We start from the raw sequence: 23,518 nt of genomic DNA, 5'->3' as shown, positions 1-23,518 counted from the left end.
CATCATGCTTGCACACTTCCCTGTTCAACCAAAGTCAAGGCCAACAATATTGTTCACATACAGCCTGATTCATGAAGCGAAATAGCGCCCGCAATGGCTGCGAAAATGCAATTGCGGGTGCAAAACACGGAATCGGCATTCAAGTACGAAATAGCGAATTCGCAAACACAGAATAGCGATTTAAATAGCGATTACGCTATAATAGTCGCAGACTCCGGGTAGTCGAGCATTAGCGATACGGAAATAGCGACCCACCACGGAATCCATCCTAATATGGCGGGGGGAATTTGGCTATGGATGTCGGGCGGATTGCTTCCACCAGGCCGGCGGTGGCTACCGCCAGCTTGGCGGAGGCAATCCGCCCGACATCATAATGGACGCCTAAGTCTTCATTGATCTATAGTGTCCCACAATTTGTACAAGTAAGCCTGACTTAATAGTTTGAGAAACAGTTTTTTTAAAATATCTTTTTCTCAGTCTCTTTGTAGACAGTACCTTTCATTGTAGTAATAAATTGAACTTGTGGAAGACAAGAAAGTTGCTGAACTCTGGTACCAATGGGGAACGTATTGATTTCAATGTTCTTTTTGTAAAGACGGTGTTTTTTCTAAGAGGGCTCAAATTAACACAATGCATATATGATAATATAGAAAATGTCCATTCCTGAAACATCATGCTTGCACACTTCCCTGTTCAACCAAAGTCAAGGCCAACAATATTGTTCACATACAGCCTGATTCATGAAGCGAAATAGCGCCCGCAATGGCTGCGAAAATGCAATTGCGGGTGCAAAACACGGAATCGGCATTCAAGTACGAAATAGCGAATTCGCAAACACAGAATAGCGATTTAAATAGCGATTACGCTATAATAGTCGCAGACTCCGGGTAGTCGAGCATTAGCGATACGGAAATAGCGACCCACCACGGAATCTGCGAAATGAATAGCGAAACGCAATATTGTCTCAATCGGCATTCATGAAAAAAATACAATAGCGAAAAAGCGCAAATTCGCACGTTTGCGCGGCGCAATTTAAGGACAACTCAAAGCAGGTGGTAACCATAAAAGCCATGATTAAGTAAAATTTGAAAAACTGTTGGCCAATCACCAACAGGTCCAGGCCTGACCAATCACACATAAGGACATTCAGCAGCAGCATTAGGCGTTCCACAATGCCAGGGATGTACATGGTGGTGAGGCGGCGAAGGCTACAGCGAGCAGCACGGAGGAGACGCATGAGGCAGGAAAGGATTTACCGGCAGCGGGTCACCTTGCTGGGCCAAACCAGAGAACAGATTTATGCTAAATACAGGCTGAATGGGGAAATGATCACCTGGCTGATACAAGAACTCGACCCCATCATGCAGCACCCAACAAGGCGAAACAATTCTGTGCCCACACATGTGCAGGTATTGTGCAGCCTGCACCTCCTGGCCTCCGGCAGTTTCCAGGGCATAGTAGCCGCTGCTGGGGGGATATCCCAGCCCACCATGTCACGCTGCCTCCACACTTTTGTTGACGCCATGCTCAGCCAGCTCCACCGCCACATCACATTTCCCACGAGCCAACAGGAATTGGACCTGACAAAACTACAATTTTACAATGTCGCCCATTTTCCCCATGTCCTCGGCTGCATAGACTGTACCCACGTCGCCATCTGCCCACCAGCTGCCACGGAGTATATGTACCGCAACAGGAAGTCCTACCACTCCCTCAACATACAGATGGTCTGCAATGCCAAGACCATCATCACTGACATTGTGGCCCAGTACCCAGGGAGTACCCATGACTCCTTTATCTTCAGGCACAGCGGACTCCACACACGACTGCTCAGGGGAGAGTTTGGGGAAGGACACCTACTTGGTAAGTACACTTTGTAGACAATGTCACATTGCCATGAAGTAACTGCGCTGCACAGGCAATCAACATCTGCTCCTCTCATTCAGGTGACAGTGGCTACGCCCTACGGGAATACCTCCTGACCCCTTACCTCAACCCTGAGAAAAACAATACCTAGGCAGTATTTCAATATATCAGACAATATTATAAAGACCAACACTGGCTGCAGAACAGTTTCTAAGTCGTAACAATTTTTATTACAGTCACATTAAAAAATTATACATGTATCTAACATAAATTATTAAAACTATACCATCCTTAGAAAGTATATATACATAAAAAATACGTGAACATAAATGAATGAGTTGTGTGTCGACGCGTTTCGGCGGCCAGCGCCTTTCTCAAGACAGTTTACAACTACCTGAAAATAAAAAACAATAATCACTATATGAAGTATAGTCATACATTATAATTTTAACTACACAATACAGGCATATTAAAAAATCACGTATATACATAATTCAATTTCTAACCTAGAAACAGTTGTTCTGCCAACCGGGTCCTACATTAATATAATGTGAACAGAGCTGATGATATGACATAATTAGCATAACGAACATGCTCATGATATAACCTCTATTGTAGCTTTCTTATACTAAGAACGTTACTTCAGTCTCTACATAACTCTTAGACATCGATACTATAACTGATACAATATGTGGCTGTTTCCTACGTCAATCTTCTAATGGCCACTATTGACCAATGAATTCTTTGCACAACATTGCCACTGTATTAACTTTGCACTTATCGACCTAGATCTCTAGATAGCTAAACAGCATACTATTATGGATATTCCAGACGCTCGTATTCTAATGCAAATAATTGAACGTTTATCAACCATAAAAGTTAGATACTTGTTTCTGGTGCTGGACTCGCTCTGTCAGTCGATTACCAGGTTATTAATGTTCTATCCGTTTATGATTCTCATATTAATCTAGGCCTCTCATGGACAACGGATACAATGATATCTCCCAATTAAATACATCTATACCGTCTAGGTTCTGGGAGAGGAGACTGACAGAAAAGGAAATGAAAAATAGAGTGAGATAGACAGCAAAGGGTCTGTGGATTCCCTACTACATGTGTGTTTGCTTTACTATTAGAAAGGCCAAGCTATTAAGGGTCTCTTATATTATTGCCACATATACGGACACTTCTAATAATTACTCGAGTCTCATTTGTAGATATTGTTATAGATATGAAGGGTCGTTTTTAATTTACAGGGATAGATATCTCAGGAAATGGTTCCACTTACCTAACAAAGTGAAATAAAACTACGATTCACTCCACAGTGGTTAGCACTTCACACTATGGGGATCCATATGATGGTTTAAAATAGAATTGCTGCGTAAATTCGTGCACAATTCTATAATCAATAATGACAAAATAATTTTTGTTAGTCCCACATCTCAAAGCTGATACTCATTTTATCATCCCAGCAAATATTTATTAAATTCACTAACCTAAACTGTTAAATTTGCAATGTGTATTGTAATAGACAAATATGCAAAGGCCTCTACACTCTGGCACTTCGGCTTCTGTTGCCCAGATACCCGAACTTCCTATATGAAATGAAAAAAGCCTTATTATATATGTACAAAGAGGGCTTATCGAACCTAAGTACTCCTATGTGAGCTCCTTACCTGCACACGGAGCTTGTAAATTGCAGCGCCTCCACAGACTGGTTCAAACTTTCAAGTTAAAAATTATCTGAAATAGGATAAGTGAGATACAGATTTTAGAATTTGGCCGAAGGGGAGAGCAATAAATCAGCTAGTACTACCCTCTATGTTCTTACCCGGTGGTTTTGCGAGTCTCAAACGTTTATTGTTGTGGGGTCTGATATTCAGGAATTTGCTGAATCGTCGTGCTCAATTCAAAGCCTAAATAAATCAAACACTTGCTTACTCGCGATTGAAAGCAGGCGTCCTCACTAAATCTCTACTATAACTAAAAATTAACATACCTCCAGAGTAGGCTCTTTAAATTTTAATACGCTCGCACAATGGCGATCAAAACACATGAAGACGCTGGATGCTTCTCGAGGAGTGCCTGCCAATTAACAGAATAATAATCTATTAACCTCAGGTCCTGCACGCGTAGCGGCTAATTTACAGAAAATAAACAGGCTTGCTGAAGTTCTCATCGGAAACGCAATGATATTCTAAATGACCAGTCATTTAATGAAAACCGAAGCATACGACTGTTAGGTTAAATGTGCATGCCGGACTTCTCGTGTAAAATGAAATAAACTTTTAAATAATTGGTGCATTTAATAAAGACTAAAGCTAACGACTGATCAGTAGGAGCGAGAAACAAATGTGGAGCCGGCGTCTGTGGCGTACATACCTATAGTTTCGTATCTGGAAACCACATGGAGGCGGATATCTGACTCCGTCGAGTTCCGTGATGATAATGAGGGTCGAGTCAATTGCGCGCGCATATTTAAATAGACCACTGGGTGTCTCATTAGGTTGCTTATGACGTGGCTTCAAGTAATGAAGCTCGAAAAAATACTACTCTGCTAGTTACTTCGGAACGAAATGACCTACTCAGCTGTTCCTATATTTACTAGTTGTAATAGATAATCCATCATGATTTAATACAATAGATTCTGTCTAAACCACGGATTACCCATCTAAAGAATATATATACATGAGAGACGAAAACGGCTCTAAATAAGACTACACTACTGGTTATTTAAACTGGAATTTACTCGCTCTACTATTTTCTCCACTACTATTCGCTGTAGATAGTCAACTATTATTTCCCACATGAAAATTCTATTTCAGGCACTAATAAAAAGTCGAAAAAAATATAAATATGCAAAGAACAACAACATCAGTTGAAGATCTATATGCATGTATCTTGACAGCTAATCATAGGCTGATAACGGGAACGCAACTATTCAAATGGCTCTTTATCATCACTTTGCTTTATTCTGACGTTATCTATTTAAAAAATCGCATTTTCCCATGGAATTTCGCTGTTTAACCCCTCACGGAATGTATTAAAAGAAAAAATCCAGAAGACTTCACGCTTCTTGCGTATTGCCTCGCCTCCTTTGTTGTCACTCATATTGATTTTTTCTAGTATGCGCCACGTGAAGTCATTAGGACCATGGCCATGGTCTAAGAAATGCTTCACGATAGGTGCTGTTGTTTTTTTAGTTCTCACCGCAGAGCGATGTTCAGTCAGTCGTGTCTGGATGGCACGAGATGTTTCGCCTACGTACCCTAGCCGACATGGGCATTCCAGAAAATATATAACATTGGAAGTTCTGCAATTGAACATCCCTTTGGCGCTAGTAGTATAGCCATTATGAGTGAACGTTGCACCTGCATGAATATTGGCGCAAGATTTACAACTAGAACAGGGAAAGGTACCTTCTACAGGGTTGTCTCCTATTAAAGATTTCTGTGCTAAATATTGAGAATTTACAGAGTTTTTCATTCTTGAATGGACAATATAATCTTTAATATTTTTGTTTCGCCTGTGGGCAAACAAAGGTTTTTCCAATTTGATTGTACCATTACTGTTTAAAATGTGCCATGAGGAGTTGATTACTTGTTTCACTTTAGCATCTACTGTGGAATGCCGTGTGATACAAACTAATTTATTCGCTTCTTTTGTGGGCTTAGATCTCAGCAAACAATCTCTGTCATAGTATCGAGCTCTCTTATACGAGTCTCGTACTAATCTGTGGGGATAGCCTCGGTTTAAAAATTTCAATTTCATCTCCGCTGCCTGTATATCGAAGTCTTGGAGATTGGTGCAGTTCCTCCTTACTCTCAAAAATTGAGAAAAGGGGATGCTCTGTTTCTGATTCCTCGGATGAAAACTGCGGAAATGCAAGAGCGTATTCCTGGCAGTCGGTTTTATAAAAAGATCAACTTTCAATTTTCCTTCCTCATGGAAGATCCAGATATCTAAAAATTCCAACTTCTCAGCACTAATGTGAGAAGTGAATTTAAGGTTAGGATCACAAGAGTTCAACCATGCTAAAAAATCATCCAAGGCTGATCTCCCATCGGTCCAGACGAAAAAAATATCGTCTATATATCTGGACCAATGGGAGATTGACTCATAAAAAGGCGCCACTTCATTATAAATGTGTCTTGCTTCAAATTCAGCCATATAAATGTTTGCCACAGATGGTGCCACTGAAGCCCCCATGCTAACTCCTTTGGTTTGGCGGTATAATCTCTGTCCAAACTCAAATATATTCTCAGTGAGCACCATGTGGAGACATTGAAGCAGAAAGATCTTAGGACAAGGTACAGAGTAGAGGTCAATGAACCATTTGACCGATGACAGAGCTTCTCTAATAGGGATATTACTGTAGAGAGACTCAATGTCTAATGTAACAAGGAGATCTCTGGACGGGTTAAAATTGATGCTCTCTACTTTATTAATCATCGCTCCAGTATCTTTAATGTAAGATGGAACGTTAGGTATAAATGGACATAGAAAGGTGTCCACATATTTAGAGAGTCCCTCTGTGGGAGTACCAATCGTGGACACGATCAGTCTATATGGGGGATTTTTCTCATCTTTGTGAATCTTTGGTTGACCGTAAATACAGGCAGTCTTCCCTGCGTTAGTATTTAGGTAATCATACTCTTTAGTGTTTATATCTCCATTCTCTAAAGCCTGGGTGGTTAATGTCCGTATGTCCTTAGTTATTTTGTTAATGGGATTATGCCTTTCCACTTGATAAAATGTTTGATCTTCTAACATTTTGAGCATATTCATCTCATATGCTTTAGAATCTAGAACTGCTATGCCTCCACCTTTGTCGCAACTTTTGATTACGATAGATGTATCTGAGGCAAGATTATGAAGGGCAGCATGTTCTAATCTGTCCATATTATAAATGGGTTTTGGGATAAAGCGAAGTGTTTGCTCCAATTTTTTAAGGACAACTAACTCAAAGGCTGCTACCTCCGGTCCTATCTGATCTAGAGAAGGGCTGAATGTAGATGGAAGTCTGAGGGTTGCTGGTTCTATAGGTACAGAATCAACTAATTCATTTTGAAAATACTTTTTTAATCGAATTTTCCTAAAAAACGATATTATATCGCTATATAATTCAAAAACGTTCGTGCCACAATGGGGTACAAATGACAATCCTTTTGATAAGAGGCTGACACTCGATTCATTTAAGGGGGTACTAGAAAGATTAAATATGGGAATTACATTCCCGGTTTCCAGTACTGTCTGTTTCTTGTCTCTCTGACAAACTGAGGTTCCTGCTGTTGATACTGATTCTGAGGCTCCTGCTGATAATGATGCTGGGGGACTCTCTAAATATGTGGACACCTTTCTATGTCCATTTATACCTAACGTTCCATCTTACATTAAAGATACTGGAGCGATGATTAATAAAGTAGAGAGCATCAATTTTAACCCGTCCAGAGATCTCCTTGTTACATTAGACATTGAGTCTCTCTACAGTAATATCCCTATTAGAGAAGCTCTGTCATCGGTCGAATGGTTCATTGACCTCTACTCTGTACCTTGTCCTAAGATCTTTCTGCTTCAATGTCTCCACATGGTGCTCACTGAGAATATATTTGAGTTTGGACAGAGATTATACCGCCAAACCAAAGGAGTTAGCATGGGGGCTTCAGTGGCACCATCGGTGGCAAACATTTATATGGCTGAATTTGAAGCAAGACACATTTATAATGAAGTGGCGCCTTTTTATTAGTCAATCTCCCATTGGTCCAGATATATAGACGATATTTTTTTTATTTTTTTTTTCGTCTGGACCGATGGGAGATCAGCCTTGGATGATTTTTTAGCATGGTTGAACTCTTGTGATCCTAACCTTAAATTCACTTCTCACATTAGTGCTGAGAAGTTGGAATTTTTAGATATCTGGATCTTCCATGAGGAAGGAAAATTGAAAGTTGATCTTTTTATAAAACCGACTGCCAGGAATACGCTCTTGCATTTCCGCAGTTTTCATCCGAGGAATCAGAAACAGAGCATCCCCTTTTCTCAATTTTTGAGAGTAAGGAGGAACTGCACCAATCTCCAAGACTTCGATATACAGGCAGCGGAGATGAAATTGAAATTTTTAAACCGAGGCTATCCCCACAGATTAGTACGAGACTCGTATAAGAGAGCTCGATACTATGACAGAGATTGTTTGCTGAGATCTAAGCCCACAAAAGAAGCGAATAAATTAGTTTGTATCACACGGCATTCCACAGTAGATGCTAAAGTGAAACAAGTAATCAACTCCTCATGGCACATTTTAAACAGTAATGGTACAATCAAATTGGAAAAACCTTTGTTTGCCCACAGGCGAAACAAAAATATTAAAGATTATATTGTCCATTCAAGAATGAAAAACTCTGTAAATTCTCAATATTTAGCACAGAAATCTTTAATAGGAGACAACCCTGTAGAAGGTACCTTTCCCTGTTCTAGTTGTAAATCTTGCGCCAATATTCATGCAGGTGCAATGTTCACTCATAATGGCTATACTACTAGCGCCAAAGGGATGTTCAATTGCAGAACTTCCAATGTTATATATTTTCTGGAATGCCCATGTCGGCTAGGGTACGTAGGCGAAACATCTCGTGCCATCCAGACACGACTGACTGAACATCGCTCTGCGGTGAGAACTAAAAAAACAACAGCACCTATCGTGAAGCATTTCTTAGACCATGGCCATGGTCCTAATGACTTCACGTGGCGCATACTAGAAAAAATCAATATGAGTGACAACAAAGGAGGCGAGGCAATACGCAAGAAGCGTGAAGTCTTCTGGATTTTTTCTTTTAATACATTCCGTGAGGGGTTAAACAGCGAAATTCCATGGGAAAATGCGATTTTTTAAATAGATAACGTCAGAATAAAGCAAAGTGATGATAAAGAGCCATTTGAATAGTTGCGTTCCCGTTATCAGCCTATGATTAGCTGTCAAGATACATGCATATAGATCTTCAACTGATGTTGTTGTTCTTTGCATATTTATATTTTTTTCGACTTTTTATTAGTGCCTGAAATAGAATTTTCATGTGGGAAATAATAGTTGACTATCTACAGCGAATAGTAGTGGAGAAAATAGTAGAGCGAGTAAATTCCAGTTTAAATAACCAGTAGTGTAGTCTTATTTAGAGCCGTTTTCGTCTCTCATGTATATATATTCTTTAGATGGGTAATCCGTGGTTTAGAGAGAATCTATTGTATTAAATCATGATGGATTATCTATTACAACTAGTAAATATAGGAACAGCTGAGTAGGTCATTTCGTTCCGAAGTAACTAGCAGAGTAGTATTTTTTCGAGCTTCATTACTTGAAGCCACGTCATAAGCAACCTAATGAGACACCCAGTGGTCTATTTAAATATGCGCGCGCAATTGACTCGACCCTCATTATCATCACGGAACTCGACGGAGTCAGATATCTGCCTCCATGTGGTTTCCAGATACGAAACTATAGGTATGTACGCCACAGACGCCGGCTCCACATTTGTTTCTCGCTCCTACTGATCAGTCGTTAGCTTTAGTCTTTATTAAATGCACCAATTATTTAAAAGTTTATTTCATTTTACACGAGAAGTCCGGCATGCACATTTAACCTAACAGTCGTATGCTTCGGTTTTCATTAAATGACTGGTCATTTAGAATATCATTGCGTTTCCGATGAGAACTTCAGCAAGCCTGTTTATTTTCTGTAAATTAGCCGCTACGCGTGCAGGACCTGCGGTTAATAGATTATTATTCTGTTAATTGGCAGGCACTCCTCGAGAAGCATCCAGCGTCTTCATGTGTTTTGATCGCCATTGTGCGAGCGTATTAAAATTTAAAGAGCCTACTCTGGAGGTATGTTAATTTTTAGTTATAGTAGAGATTTAGCGAGGACGCCTGCTTTCAATCGCGAGTAAGCAAGTGTTTGATTTATTTAGGCTTTGAATTGAGCACGACGATTCAGCAAATTCCTGAATATCAGACCCCACAACAATAAACGTTTGAGACTCGCAAAACCACCGGGTAAGAACATAGAGGGTAGTACTAGCTGATTTATTGCTCTCCCCTTCGGCCAAATTCTAAAATCTGTATCTCACTTATCCTATTTCAGATAATTTTTAACTTGAAAGTTTGAACCAGTCTGTGGAGGCGCTGCAATTTACAAGCTCCGTGTGCAGGTAAGGAGCTCACATAGGAGTACTTAGGTTCGATAAGCCCTCTTTGTACATATATAATAAGGCTTTTTTCATTTCATATAGGAAGTTCGGGTATCTGGGCAACAGAAGCCGAAGTGCCAGAGTGTAGAGGCCTTTGCATATTTGTCTATTACAATACACATTGCAAATTTAACAGTTTAGGTTAGTGAATTTAATAAATATTTGCTGGGATGATAAAATGAGTATCAGCTTTGAGATGTGGGACTAACAAAAATTATTTTGTCATTATTGATTATAGAATTGTGCACGAATTTACGCAGCAATTGTATTTTAAACCATCATATGGATCCCCATAGTGTGAAGTGCTAACCACTGTGGAGTGAATCGTAGTTTTATTTCACTTTGTTAGGTAAGTGGAACCATTTCCTGAGATATCTATCCCTGTAAATTAAAAACGACCCTTCATATCTATAACAATATCTACAAATGAGACTCGAGTAATTATTAGAAGTGTCCGTATATGTGGCAATAATATAAGAGACCCTTAATAGCTTGGCCTTTCTAATAGTAAAGCAAACACACATGTAGTAGGGAATCCACAGACCCTTTGCTGTCTATCTCACTCTATTTTTCATTTCCTTTTCTGTCAGTCTCCTCTCCCAGAACCTAGACGGTATAGATGTATTTAATTGGGAGATATCATTGTATTCGTTGTCCATGAGAGGCCTAGATTAATATGAGAATCATAAACGGATAGAACATTAATAACCTGGTAATCGACTGACAGAGCGAGTCCAGCACCAGAAACAAGTATCTAACTTTTATGGTTGATAAACGTTCAATTATTTGCATTAGAATACGAGCGTCTGGAATATCCATAATAGTATGCTGTTTAGCTATCTAGAGATCTAGGTCGATAAGTGCAAAGTTAATACAGTGGCAATGTTGTGCAAAGAATTCATTGGTCTATAGTGGCCATTAGAAGATTGACGTAGGAAACAGCCACATATTGTATCAGTTATAGTATCGATGTCTAAGAGTTATGTAGAGACTGAAGTAACGTTCTTAGTATAAGAAAGCTACAATAGAGGTTATATCATGAGCATGTTCGTTATGCTAATTATGTCATATCATCAGCTCTGTTCACATTATATTAATGTAGGACCCGGTTGGCGGAACAACTGTTTCTAGGTTAGAAATTGAATTATGTATATACGTGATTTTTTAATATGCCTGTATTGTGTAGTTAAAATTATAATGTATGACTATACTTCATATAGTGATTATTGTTTTTTATTTTCAGGTAGTTGTAAACTGTCTTGAGAAAGGCGCTGGCCGCCGAAACGCGTCGACACACAACTCATTCATTTATGTTCACGTATTTTTTTTGTATATATACTTTCTAAGGATGGTATAGTTTTAATAATTTATGTTAGATACATGTATAATTTTTTAATGTGACTGTAATAAAAATTGTTACGACTTAGAAACTGTTCTGCAGCCAGTGTTGGTCTTTATAATATTGTCTGATATATTGAAATACTGCCTAGGTATTGTTTTTCTCAGATTTATTCCCTGACCTAGGGGTTGAATGTTAATCGTTCCAACAGGGAACCCTTGTTGATTACAAGTCCCTTACCTCAACCCTGCCACACCTCAGCAACGGCGCTACAATGTTGCGCACATCCGGACAAGGAACTGTATAGAAAGGACATTTGGCCTGCTCAAGAGCAGGTTCCGTATCCTGCACAAGACAGGTGGGGCGATGTATTACAGTCCTGCAGCGTGCTGCCGCATTGTGGCTGTCTGTGCAATGCTTCATAACATTGCAACCAAGCGCCGGATACCTGTTGACATCTCAGGCAGTGAATCTGAGGGGGACGACCGGCCACCAGCACATGCGCACCATGCACGCGGGGAGAACCCAGCTGAAGGCCACAGACGTCGCAACCACATCACAGCGAACAATTTCTAGCCCACCCACTTCCCCCAACCCACATATCACAATTGCATGCAAAATGTAATGATTACACAAGGCTAATGTGTGCAGCAAAATAAATGTATTTGTTTCATTCACAAGAAAAAGGTCATGGTTTCAACTATTTACAAATTACAGTATTCCTGCATACTGCAGTGTGAAGAAGGTTCTTGGCAGGCTTAGCGTCAGCCTGTGGCAGTGTCCCTCAGACAGTGTCAAAGGCGCCTCCGGCGCGTAATGCCCAGGCGCCTGTGAGGCTCATCCTCATCCTGGGCAGCTGTACCAGGCATTGCCCTGGTGCTGCGCCTAGGTGGCGGGACCTGCGTGGCAGATTGGCTGCTCACGCTGGAGGCACCCTCACTGGCATCGTCTCCCCCTACAGTGGCCGGTAGCACAGGTGTGTGAAGTGCCGTCACGGCGGTGGTTAGGTGCTCCAGGACACGTGTTATGTCCTCGCAGCACTGGACCAGTTGGTGCTGCTGGGTGAGAGAGCGCCGCGACAACTGGGTGGTGGCATTTGCTGCCACATAATTCGACCTACTATAGGACGACAGCCGGCTCATTAGCTGGTGGTGGCGCCTGCTTGCTACACTGCGGTGCTTGATGAGCGCAGCAGTGTTATCCTCCATGGCTGCAGTCATGCGGCACATGGCCGCCGTCATGCGGTCCATCTTGTCTCCAACTCCCGCCACATTGCGGCCAATTTTGTGCAGCTGGAGCTGGATGGCCCCTTGCTGCTGCGACTGGTGCTGGTGGATTCTGAGCATGCGCCGCTCGACGCTCATACAGGCATGGAGATGCCCATTGCCCCTCCTGCTGATCGGCCGCTGTGTTGCCGCTGTCGCAGGCCCAGATCTCGTTGCACGAGCTGCAGGTGATGTCGCAGCAGGTGTTGCTGGTGCGGCAGGAACTGGAGGCACATTGGTGGGGTGCCTGGCTCTGGCTGCCGGTGGGCCGGCAGATGCAGGAGCAGGTACGGTGGGGGGCCTGGCCTTGGCTGCGGGTGGTGCGGCAGATCCAGATGCAGCTACGGTGGGGGGCCTGGCCTTGGCAGCCGGTGGGATGCTAGTTGCAGGGGCCACAACGGTGGGGGGCCTGGCTGCTGGTGTTGGTGCAGCGGCAGATGCAGGAGCAGGTATGGTGGGGGGCCTGGCTGCTGGTGTTGGTGCAGCGGCAGGGGCTGGTGCCTGTGTTTCGGGTTGTGAGTCCTCCTCCTGGGCCTCCTCATCAATCTGCAGCCTCTCGCTGTCACTGCTATCTGCGCCACCTGTGAGGGTAAGTGGATACTCATTAGTTGCATGTGACTGTCAGACGTGCAGATGTTACATGCATGCTGGGTGACATTCCCTGGATGGCTGTGGATTTGCGTACTTTGGAACCTTTCTGGCTGCATTGTGGTACTACTACATTGTGGACATACTACATCTCCCACAATGCTTCAGGGCTTTTCCTGATGCACAACATAGGCATGACTAAGGGCCAATGAGTGAGCCTATTTGGTCAGGGACGGTCATAGGGGACAGGGTCGCAGTCGCATGCCACTTACCTTGGGTGTCTTGGGTGGGACGGGAGGAGTCCAGAGGGGTCACGCCAACGCACGCCTCCCTCTCCAAGGTGTTCTCAACCTGGTCCTCCAGGGGTGTGTTGGGTGGGACTGTCGGTCCGCCACCTCCAGTGCCCGATGCCTCACCAAGGCGCTCCGCCACCCTCTCCTTGGCACGACCTCGGAGGTCGTACCAGCGCTTCTTTAGCTCCTCCAAGGACCTATCGGCCACACCCACCGAGTTGACGCTGGCGGCTATACCCAACCAGATCCTCCGCTTGTCCTGCTCTGGGACCTTTCTGGAGTTGGTACCAAAGAGCCGGTCATGGTTGGCCACCACCCCTTCAATTAGGTTCTCGAGCTCCTGCTCTGAGAACTTGAGCTTGCGATTTCGTCCTGCGCTGTTGCTGGGGCCAGGGACAGGTTCCTCAGACATGGCGGTCGCTATTTCAGGCGTTTCTGGAGTCGCTATCGCTGGTTAGGCGTCTGCTTTCCGACGTGCTCACTCGTAGGATAGCGTCACTGTGGTGTTTGGGGGTGGGAACTGCCTGCTTCCTGGATGTGATGTCATCACGGTGCTCGGAATGCGTCTTCCCGTTTTCCCGATCGCGCGAGAATGCGAGTCGCAATCCCGATCGCACGGGATTGCGAGTCGCAATCCCGATCGCACGGGATTGCGAGTCGCAATCCCGATCGCAGGTAGCCGGGAATAGCGAATTTTCTGCGTTTTTAGTTGGTCGCTAACGGCTTTAGCGCCCGCGTGCGAGTCGCTATTTTTTCCCCGAAAAGTACATGAATGCCGTTTTGCGTTTCCTCAATAGCGAGTCGCTATGATTCGCTATTAGGGACACGCAAAATGGCCCGTACATGAATCAGGCTGTTAGTGCACTCCATTCCACTAGTCGCAATAGGTCACCAATAGTATTTGGTGTCGGGCTATTGAAGTGACATTCTTGAAGCCATATCTAAAATGTGTTAGTATACTCCTCTGTTTACCTTTGCTCGTCTACTGTTCTAAATTTCACCTAATTGGAAGTGTGGTTAATAAACCATGAAATGTATGACGGGATAAAATAAAACATGTTTTTCAGATGTTAAAAGGTTGGATAGGAAAGGATAGACAACAAAACATGCTGATAGATGAAAAATAATAACAAGCATCTGTAAATTCTGTCAGTTTGTGCTTTTTGAGGTGGCTATATTCCAATGGTGGTCCATCACTATGGGTCCAGGGCCCTCCCTTTCCGTGCCCAAGCATGATGCATGTCTGTTAGGCTGAGTGAAGGTTAGTATAAAAGATACTCTTTAAGTCAGGGCGAGGCAGCTAGATGCATTACATGAGCTAATGCGCAGGTGCCTGGCAGCCTAAGTCAAGGCTTTCTTGCTGATGATCTCAGAGACTTAAGGGCATTTACTTAATCAGCCTGGTAAAGTCCTGTTAAATACTGCCACAGAGGACACAGGACAGCATCACTGGTAGAAGCAACCTTTCATTATGAAGAGTTGTGGTGCTCTTATTTCAGCAATTTCAAGTAGGCATGGGCAAACAGAAAACTAAATAAGAATACTAATGGGCTGATTTGGATCTCTGTGGATGGGTTACTCTGTCACAATAGTGATGGATATCCCTTTCGGCGAAATATAAATCCCATTATCTTTCGGCGGACAGGATATCGCCAGCGTCTCTGAAGCAGATCTAGCATGTCAGTGTAACATTAGGATTATATATGAGATGAATTATTCCAACTAGAATTAAATTCAGGTAGAATTTAAATTACACTAGTGTAGTTTGCATAATTTCAGGAATGTCACACTTTGAAATTCCCAAAATTACACCACTAAGCTTGTCATGTATTACACTGTCATTTGCTGCCTGGGAGCTCAGGAACAACACAAGCAAACAGAATGTAAGAGGCTGTTGTACATAGCAATTGTAGTTTTAACCTACTTTTTTAGTACACAATATTTCCTTGCTTCAAAAATCTATAAAAGGACACATGGGGCATATTTACAATGAAGTGGCAGCGCGTGCCGTTAGCCTCCATGGCTTTACACCACACTCTGCCATTTCTGAAAGGCAGGGCTGCACCATAATTACAACAGTATGGTGTGCAGCCCTGTGTTTCCCCCTGCACTGGCGCTAAATTTAGCAGCCTAGCGCCAACGCAGGCACACTTGCACCATGGTGAAAGGGTATCTGAGTTGAGGGGAATATTGTTTATGTGCAAGAAGGTGTCCCTTCCTGCAAATAAACAATCTTTAAATGGAATTTTCTCACTTCTATGTGTGCTGCTCCCGTAGGAAAAGGGTCGTACGGTGCGTACCCAACACGAATCGTACTTGCCGGGTCGGAAAAATTGGCCGCGAACCGTACAGATGTCGCGTACAGCGTGTTCCGAGGGAGAGTCGTACGGGGATTTCATTTGTACGGTCCCTGTACGATTCGTACGGAGTACGGCTCCTGGTACGGATCGTACTTCGTCGTTCGTATGGGGGACGTTGCAGGGTACGATTCGTACGGGAAGAATGCTCCGAACGGCAATTCGGAGCGCTTTTTACCAGATCGGAATCGACTCCTTAGAAGTTACAAAATGTCTTTTTTTTTAAAGATTGTTAATGTGCACAAAGGGTCACCTTCCTGCACATAAACAATCAATGGCCATTTGCTGTGTTTATGTGTGCTGGACAAAGCAGCACACATGGAAACAGCAAAAATGAGGAGAACTAAAGCATTTCTCCTCGTTTCGCCTGTTTAAGACCAGGTTTTCCCTGGTCTTATAGTAGGCACTGCCTTCTATTTACGCAGCACTTGCAAATAGCGAGCAGTGTCAAAATCAATGGGTGTTGTGGTGGAATGCCCACCGGAACACTCATTGCCCTCCCCTTTCACACTAAGTACAGCATGAAAGGGTGCCTTTTTTATAAAGCAGCGTTAATCCATGTTCAGTGGCTTAACGCTGGCTTGTACTTAAGACGAAGCACATATCACCACAGGAACATCACCAAATGTTATTTTTCTGTGGCAATAGGGGCTCGTAAATATGCCCCCACGGTGCATTAAAATATAATCCTAAAAGGCAATTTTGTATTTTGGATAGGTAGGTATGTATCATTTTGTGTAATCTTTCAGAAATTTAGTACAATTAAGCCAAATCAAATTAAGTAAATTCGATACAAACCTAATTTCAATACATATTGGCAAAATAAAGTTTTTAGTACATGACTATTGTGCCAACGTGCACTCTGGTGAGCATAGGTTGAGTAATAAGTAACATTTACTAACTTCAGCACAGCTCATGTTTATCTGCACTGTGCAAGTACTGTTCTATCTTTGCAGTGGGTAGAAATTATGGCTACACTGATGCTCACCAGTATACACATCGATACTTCAAACCAGGAAAGAGTGGGAAATAAAACAGAGGACAAGAGATGGAACAGAAAGAGTTGAAGTAGTGATGATAGGTGATCAATGGAACTCATAAGACAATATCATAAATAAAGGTTGAGTGGCGTAGTCAGTTTGTCTGTGTAAGCAAATCTCCTCCCAAGCCACCATATAGTCATCAGCAGGTACCTACTGTTTGCAGTGATTGTGCTGCTGTCTTCAGCCTCATAACTTGAGGTGCATACAACAACTTTCTGATGAGCTAGAGCCCAGAGCATTGTGGCTGGAAATTATTTACATTGCCATGTTGTGATGCTCCATCCTGTGCCAACTGAGATATAATAGGATTAAAAACTGTCAACTAAGGTGACTGACACCAGAACTGCTGCATGGGTAAGCAATGACCTGACACAAAATATGAATGACACTTCACCCTGTTCAGTGTCTGAAGTTGGCTAATCCTTTGCCCCACTTTATGCATGATAAGTGTGAGGTAATTGTGATCTCAACAAGAATGTAGCTGCAGATTAGGGCTGTTTAGGGCCTTGACCAAGAACCCTGTTCCTCCAAAGTATCTACTCCCATCATGTATCTCACAAGGCTCACACCACATCTGATCGCAGATCACAAACACACTTGGGGCCTGATTCAAAAAGTCTAACTTAGACCAAAAGTCTAACTTTACTTCATTTTGGTATTCATAAAGGTAGGTTACTAATAGTAACTTTACTACTAGTCATTTTACTATTAGTAACTTAACTTTGTGAGCACTGAAAAGTAGTAAAGTTAAAATTTTGGTCTAACTTTACCTTTGTGAATTGAGCCCTACGTTTAGACATGAAGTCTAACTTTAGACCTGAAGGCTAAACTTAGGCTTCAAATCTAATGTTAAAATGTAGGTCTAAACTTAGACTTTAGGTCTAAACTTAGACTTCATATGTAAAGTTAGACTTAAAGTTTAAAGTTAGACTTCTGGTCTTAGTTAGACTGTTGGTCTAACTTTCCCTTTGTGAATCCTGCCCTCGATTGGCAAACACACAAGCATTGTAGATATCATATGAAACAAAAGGGAGGACTGGGCTGCTCCTATAGTCTGAGTGCCGGTCAAGGTATGTGGATGTAGAAGGGTGGTTAAATAGTAACCATCCAATGGGTATCCATTTTGTTGGATATAATGGCCTCACACACCCTCGCAGGTGTCATGCTTCATCATGGGCCGGTGCTCCTCGTTGGGTGGGCGGTGCAATACCCAATGGGCTACACCTCAAAAGAGGGGCTCTTTATCGGAGATCTTTTTCCAACTGCCCATGGGTGAAGTGTGGGTGAGGGGCCAGGGGTAGTAGTAGACGGATAGTGAGATAAAATAACGCCAGAGAACCGGAAGGAATTTTATTCTGGTGGTCCCTGGTCGTTAGCGTAAAAACCAATAATTAATCTAGGAGTATATGGAAAATAAAGTGTTCCATGCTCCAGACTAAGTTATGAAGTGGTGGTAGTGGTCGACATGTTTCTCGCTTGGGACAGGATTACCCGCGATTCTTCAGGACCTTTTCTTAGTACTGTCTACTGTGTAGCTGATCTGTCAAAGTATCAGTGTAAATATCAAAAGTATAGAAAGTACCTGTTAATACTATGCTCCTAGCCTGGTGTAGGGAACAAAAAGGGAAAAAAACATCGTTTAGCATCCTATAAACAGGTATTGCAATTCCACATATGTGTTGACCTGGTGCACTGGGTGGCATGCTAGTGTAGGTGACTGCTAGCATTGACCATGACGGTGAAGATACAATTGTGAACAACTCCTGGTGCCACTAGGAAAGTGTGGAGTCTTCAAACCGTTAAGTGGAGAGATACCTCGTGACTTGTTGCAAAAGTGACTGTTAAAAACAAATAAATGTAAAATTTTATGAAGAGTAGCAGCCATGCTGTCTTAACTTGCAGGACACCACTTACCTAAAGGTCAGTGGTAACATGTATCAGCAGTTCCTGGCGGGATCAACAACAGTGGGATGAGCCTCAGTAGTTAAGGCTAAATTTGAGGGAGACAGTAAGAGAGGAGAGCAGACAACAGACCATCATATCTGTTTTACTGATCTAAGCCCCAGCATCGAGTAGTGACATATGAACAGATTGATTCAAGGCAGACAGTAAGAGAGGAGAGCAGACAACAGACCAACATATCTGTTTTACTGATCTAAACCCCAGCATCGAGTATCTCCTGTCTAAATCAGTGACATATGAACAGATTGATTCAATACAGCTAGAGACAATATTGTTGAATCAGTACTTAGTGATAGAAGGTAATTAAAAAGTAATAAAAAATGGGGCGGGGGCCACCATCGTCTGTTAGTCTAGGGTCCCCGGTATTTTCACAATGTAGGTTGTCTATGCAAAACACGGGTAAGTTCACATGCGGATAAGTGATGCACTGAAAAGGTGAACGCTGTCATATTTCGGCGGGACTCGTGTACAGCGGGTCTTGTATTTACCCAGTGGCCTGCATGGTGAGGGGCAATGGAGCATTGAGAGCACCCCCTGGAGCGAACGCGAAGGCTGGAGAAAGCTCACGCTAGCGCTGAGTCGCGAGGGCTAAATTACACTCCCGCTAGCGGTGAATCATAAAACAGTGGACCGCTCAATCAAAGCCAGAAGAACTACATGGCATGTCGAACACTTACTTGCATCACCCGTGTCGGTGTTGGAACGCCTACCCTTCGCCGCCAGGACCGGATAGTGTTGTTCGGTCCGGCGGCCATGTTGTTTATAGTAAGAATAGTGGGCGGGTTTGGGCGGTGACTCTGCTTGTCTAGTGTCATGTGATTGACTCGGCGAGTCGGGCGGCCATTAAACAGTGGTGCCGAGACCGAAGGATTCCTGTGATATCAGCTAATCCTGTGTGTTCAAAGACATGGTACTATGTGTGTTTCAACCCCTGGTTGCTAAATATCGAGCCACTTACTTATTCCACTTTAGGACCATTATGTGGAGTATGAGGTAGGGAAATACAGTAACTTCCGGTTGGATGTTTGCCCGATCCTGGCATCGATCGTCAGGTTGCTAAATGTGAATGGTGCGGCCAATTTGTAATGGTTAGAAAAAAGTGCAGATATCATTCTACTAAAGTTATCCCAATGTGTAATAGGGAGCTAGATGGTAACTTGTTTGATTGGCCACAGTAGGGGGAACACGAGTATCTAGTGTTGGTTCTGGCGTGTTGAAGGGATAGCTTATATGACTACTGGTCAACATGCAGAGGTGAATACATATATAAAGAGCATGGATTCCCTTGTCAGATATAAGGGTCTCAGGCTGTCTTACTCGGGTAGTACAGGGACTGTATGGTGATATTAGAGGGAACTCTAGGGAATTTCCTCGTTGAGCCCATTTTTATCTGTGGCCAGACGATGGATCCATCTTTGTTCCCTATAAAACAGGTTCTGTTGTGTGATGTTTGGGCTTGCTTCGATGATTAGCCATTTAAGGGAGTCAGCTGTATGGTTGGACTCAAGATAATGTTTACACATCTTCGTGTTTGTTTTGTTACATCGGAAGCTACTCCGGTGTTCAGAGATGCGCAGTTTGATGGGTCTGGTGGTCATCCCCACATATTGGAGGCCGCAGGGGCACAGCAGTAGGTATACACAGTTGGCTGTGTTGCAGTTTGTGTGTCCCCTTATTTCCCATCTGAAGGAGTTTGTGAGCTGGACGGTCTTATGTGTGGTGGTAAAGGGGCATACACCTCAGGACCCACAGGGATAGTGGCCTGTTACTGGTGGTAGCTGCCACAGAGTAGTCTGCCTCACTTTGTTTTTTTTTTTTGGCCTGGTATTGATTAGTATGTCTTTTATGTTTCTGGATCGTTTGTAAGCAAACCTAGGAGGGTCTATATGGAGTTCTCCTGAATTGAGGATTTGCCAATGTCGCAAAATGATTTTCCTCAATCCATTCGAGGTAGGCGTAAAGGTAGTGACGCAGGTCATTGGTTCATTAGTTGCAGGAGGTCGCACCCTGTGTTCTAGGAGTGCCTCTCTGTGGTTATTTTGGGCTCTCTTTCTTGATTTTGTTACCTCATTACGTGGGTACCCTCTTTCAGTCAAATTACTTGACAGGATGTTGGATTGAGTTCTGTATTCTGGTAGGCTGCTACAATTGCGCCGTACCCGTAGAAATTGCCCAAAGGGTAGATTAGATCGCAGTGCTTTGGGATGGTGGCTGTGTAGTGTAATAGGTTGTTGCGGTCTGTGGGTTTTCTGAACATACTGGTACTCAGCTGGCCATCGGTTAGTTTGATTGTCAGATCTAAAAAGGAGATCTGTGTAGCTGAGGCCGTCATGGTGAAGTGTAAGTATCCATTCAGTGTGTTGACCCAGGTGAGAAAGGTATCGAGAGAGTCCCGAGTGCCTGCCCAGAAGATCAAAATATCATCGATAAACCTCCTCCACAGCTTGATGTTATTGTGGTAGGGGTTGGTGGTGGGATCGATGTATTTACTCTCAAAATCAGCTATATAGAGACACGCCACCGAGGGAGCAAAAGTATTCCCCATGGATGTCCCTTGGGTCTGGTGGTAGTATTTGCCTTTGAAGTCGAAAAAGTTTTCAGTTAGTGCCAGTTCAGCACATTCCAAAACAAAGGCCGGGGGTGTTGGTGAGGTCCAGGTCACGGTATTGAGTATTTCCTCAATAACTTCTAGGGAGGCCCTCTGTGGGATGTTGGTATAGAGGGCCTCAACATCTAGAGTGACAAGGAAATCGATCTGTAAGTCCCCTTGGAAAGTGTCCAGAAGGCGCAGGACATCTGTTGTGTCCTGAATATAGGAGGGGATGTTTTTGACCAGAGGTTGGAGAAAGTGGTCGCAAAACTGTGATAATGGTTCCAATATTGAATCTATACCTGAAACGATTGGGCGTCCAGGTACAGGAGTAGTTTCTTTGTGGATTTTGGGGAGGGTATAGAAGTAAGGGACTCTGGGATCTGTCTTGGTCAGAAACCCGGCCTCCTTTTGAGTGATCCAACCCTCGCTCAGAGCAGTTTCAATTAATCCCGTGATGGTACGTGTAAGACGTTCCGTGGGGTTGGCTTGAATAGGGGTGTAGTATCGACCGTCTCCCAATTGTCGGAGGCACTCAGTTTCGTAGTCGCGGGTGTTCATGAGTACGGTGGCACCCCCTTTGTCCGCTTGCTTAATGGTAATCACAGGGTCATTGGCCAGGCGCTCAAGCGTCTCAAGTTCCCGTTTGGATATATTGTGGTGGTTGTTATTGTCGCCGAGTGTGGCAATCTCATTCAGTACTGTTTGTTCATATGTCAGCACCTCGTTTGGAACCATCCCACTATGTGGGGTGAAGGTGGAGAGGTTATGAAGTCCAGAGTCTTCAGTTGTCTCGCTCTCTCTTCCCTCAAAGAATGCTTTGAGTCGTATTTTTTGGAAAAACTTCTGTATTTCACAGGTTTGTTTGAAATGGTCAATTTTGGGGGTGGGGACAAAGCCAAGTCCCTTCTTCAGGACTTTTTCCTCTAACGGTGTGAGCTTGTGTGCCGAGAGGTTAACCACTAGACTCATTTTCGTGTGGTCTTGCTCCTGGTATCCATCCCTTGGGCCTGTGGTTCCTCTCACTGTACCCTTTTCTCGGGCACGTTTCCTCTCTTTCGCCCTCGCCCTCTGCCCCAGCCTCTGCCTAAAAAAGGCTGGTTGTTACCTTGTGGGGCAAATTGAGGGGGGTATTGTGGGGAGTATGGTGGTGGTGGATGTAGAAATTGGGGATAAGGCCACATGGGTGGGCCCTGATAGGCATTTTGTTGGGGGAATTGGTATCCACCTCTACCTCCTCGTTTGCCTCTTCGTTGTTGTCGTTGTGGTTGCCAGTTGTCTCCACTGGAATCACTGCCACTGTTGGAACCTCTTCTCGAGGAAGCACTTGAGTCTGAGAGGTATCCTGTACCCGGTGGGACATAGTCCTCTTTCAGGTACGGATACACTTTTTCTTTAGAAAATCGTTTGATATCCTTTTGCAACTTAGTGACCTTTTGGTTCATTAAATATTCTTTGTGTTCAGCCAGTTCTTTGTTTAATTCGGCTAGCTTGGTTTTGAAGCCTGGATTAGGGACTAGGTTTTTTAATTTGCTTTCTGCCGCTTGTATGCGGTTTAGCAATTCATCCGCCAGTCGTTTGGCTGTGTTCACAATGAGTATCAATAGGTCGTGTGTGCATTTCCAAGAAATCTGGGACCATTCAATCTTGAATTGGCCATCCTCCCAGAAAATTCTGGGGAAATTTTGTACGATCAGGCCATTGGGTGCAATTTTGGCTTTGAAATATTCGGCCATTAAGGCTCCGTGCAGAGTTATCCTCACCCATTCTCTTTTAAGATCTGAAAGTTCTTGCCAGTCGGCTGTGTTACTCCCAGTGGCTGACTCTATTTCTATACCGAGAATAGAGGGTGTCCGAAGTATGGCTGCTGCATCTTCTTCTCCGAAACTCAAACCTTGTCCCTCCATTGTGTGGAAGCTTGCTCAGGTATGAGTGGAGAGTTAAAAACTGAGTTATAAAGTGACCTCCCTGCTGAGGG

This window comes from Lissotriton helveticus, chromosome 8, assembly GCF_964261635.1.
Source record: "Lissotriton helveticus chromosome 8, aLisHel1.1, whole genome shotgun sequence".
Classification (NCBI taxonomy): Eukaryota; Metazoa; Chordata; class Amphibia; order Caudata; family Salamandridae; genus Lissotriton; species Lissotriton helveticus.
This window is presented reverse-complemented; position numbering follows the sequence as displayed.